The sequence below is a fragment of the Bubalus kerabau genome, chromosome 5, assembly GCF_029407905.1.
Source record: "Bubalus kerabau isolate K-KA32 ecotype Philippines breed swamp buffalo chromosome 5, PCC_UOA_SB_1v2, whole genome shotgun sequence".
In the NCBI taxonomy this organism is placed as follows: Eukaryota; Metazoa; Chordata; class Mammalia; order Artiodactyla; family Bovidae; genus Bubalus; species Bubalus kerabau.
Genome location: NC_073628.1, coordinates 56,062,260 through 56,065,138, shown reverse-complemented (window position 1 = coordinate 56,065,138; position 2,879 = coordinate 56,062,260).

The window sequence follows — 2,879 nt, the reverse complement described above, 5'->3', positions numbered from 1 at the left end:
GGAAGAAGAGATAATTGATTTGAGTAAGATTTCTGAAGGGCTCCCCAGGGGGCACTAGTGGTAAAGAACCCCCTGGTAATGCAGGAGACATAAGGGACAAGGGTTCAGTTGCTGGGTCAGGAAGATCCCCCGGGAGGAGAAAATGGCAACCTGCTCCAGTACTCTTGCCTGGAGAATCCCATGGACAGAGGAGCCTGGTGAGGAACCGGGAAGAAGGAGAACATGAAAATGTAGCTGCGGATAGGAGGCAAGAGAGACAGATGGGTAGAAATACAGACTGTTGTAACAATAGGCATGGGGAGACGTCAGTGAAGGTGTTCTAGGTTAAGGTGGTGCCTTCCTTACGGCCTTTATTTTCTCTTGGAATGATGATGGTCTGCTGCTGAGAGTGACTACAGACACAGAAGGAGGCCTCTGGGAGACTGGAGAGTGTGAATGATAGGGGCATCAATTTATTTAATTCCTACAATGGCTTGGTAGGATATTTTTCTAGGCATTGGAGCAGAAAAGGTGGGCAGATAAATTCCAAGTGGAGTTTTCAGTAGGGTAACAGCTGAGAACACATGGACTAGAATCTTGGTTAGTGAGGGGATAAAGTCACAGGCCAAGCGTTTGAGTAGAGCAGTGCAGGAAGTGAAACAAGCGATAGATTAGGAGGAAAGTCAAGAGGCTAAAGGTACTGACCATGGGGTTGCAAAGAGTCGGACACGACTGAAGCGACTTGAGCACACAGGTACTGTAGGAAGGCAAGGAACATGTGTAAAGGGAAGAAAGTAAAGAGGGCATTAAAAGAACCCAAACTGTGGTCAGAACGTGGGATATTAGACGTTTTGTCTTCCAGATAGGAGTAAATCTGAGTCGTGAGAAAGTCCAAAGAATGGCCTTGGGTGTGAGTAACTTACTGGAGTGGAGGTGAATGTCCCTGGAACTGCAGAGATTAAGGTGTTGCGAGGTTAGGACATTGAGTAGTTTCTTCACATCAGCACTGAAATTCCCCAAAGTGAAAGGGAGACAGGAATGGGGAGGATGATGGTGAGCCAGAAGCCAGTGTAGAAGCCTGACGAGCAGGTTTGTGAGTGACAGAGACAGAAGAAGGAACTGGTTGGTTGAAGGCTGGAATGGTTTCAGAGATACAGGCATAATGGTGCCTTGTAAGTGTATTGAACTAAACTGAACCAGAGTGCTGTGATAGTTCCAGGAAACGCCAAAGTCAGCACTAGCTGCCATTTTCTAGAAAAACCCCAGATCAGACTTTAAAGTCAGTGCAGGAAGAGCATCGCCTCAGCTGTAGATTCAAGAAGAAACCCAGAGAGGAAATGCAAGCAGTGGCTCCAGGCCCGCCCGCCCGTATCTGCCTGTGATGATAGACTGCTTCGTTCTCTCAGCCCTGCCCCACCCGCCCTCCACGCCGCGGCTCTGGGGAGCTGCCAGCGCCCGGTCTCTGCGCCAGGACACAGTCCTGGAGGAGAAGTCAGACAGCCATCTCAGGCTGGCCTCCTTCCCAGGAGAAGCCAGCACAGGGACAGAGACGCGGCCTGAAGGAAGCACGTTTCAGGCGCTCCTCTCCGTGCTGAGCAAGGGCTCATTAGCGAAAACGATCATCTTCCAGGGCCCTTCTCAGACCAACCGCAAAATAACCTGAGCGGTCTCTCCACACTCTCTCCCAGGAGTACAAGTCTCTTCCTGCTCAGACAGAACCCAGCCTAACCTCAGCCCTTCTGGAACACACGCAACGTTCGCACACTCCTCCTCCTCGAGAGTGACGTGAACACACTCAAGGCTCACTTTCAGGACGGTTCTCTCTTGCTTGCCTCCTGCTTCATTAGCCACTTGTGATTCTTTTGTTCAGTTCCTTCTCATTAACATGACCTCTAAAAAGAGTGTGTCCTGGTTTTCAGCCCTTGATCTCTGCCTCCTCCCTACTCACACACATTTTCTTTGTGATCTCAACTTGCTTCATGGTATTAATACCATCTAACCACTGAAAAATACCAAATCTCCCTACTCCTGGCACAGACACTAATCTCATACATGTCGACATCTCCTTGGCATCTCTGCCTGGGTATCTCAGGTATCTCCAGCATGGCATGCTCAGAGCTGAAGTGGTTTCCCCTTCTCCCTGCCATGCCTGCTCTTTCTGCAGCCAACTCCCATCTCAGTCAGTGGCAACTCTGTCCTTTCTGGTGCTCAGGCCAAATCCCTCGTAGTCAGGTAGCAGGAAGCCTTGGAAGTGAGCCTTGAGAGCATTCTCATCACTCACAAAGAAAAGGAGAGGGCAAATCATGTGTGCATTCTCTTTCTCTTACAGTCCAGTTACAATCTATAAGCAATTTCTATCAATTCTACCTTTAAAAGATACTCGGAATCTGACGGTTTCTCACTGCTTCTATCCACCAACACAACTAACCAAACCAGCATTGTGTCTTGCTTGGATTATTGCAGTAGCCTCATAACTGGAATCTGTTTCTGCTCTAATTCAAATAGACGCTAGGATGATCCTCTAAGAGAGTCATTAAATCATAATGATGATCCTACACTCAAACCTCCAGTAGTTCCCCATCTCATTTCTGATCTTCTTCCCGTATCCTGGAATGATCTAGCTTCTCCCACTGGCCCCCACCCCACTGGTCCTCATCTCCTTTGCCTCGTTTATTCCGCTTCAGCCATGCTGGCCTCATTATTTCACAAACATTCCAAGGATATTCGTGCCTCAGGGCCTTTGCACTTATTGTTTCCTCTACTTGGAACATGTTTTCCCAGGGTCACATGGTTTGCTCTCTCTTCCTTCAAGTCTTTGTCCAAATGTCCTTCTGCTTAATGAGGCCTTTGCTGCCAACCCTATATGAAATCTATGGAATATAAAATAGCAGCATCCACTA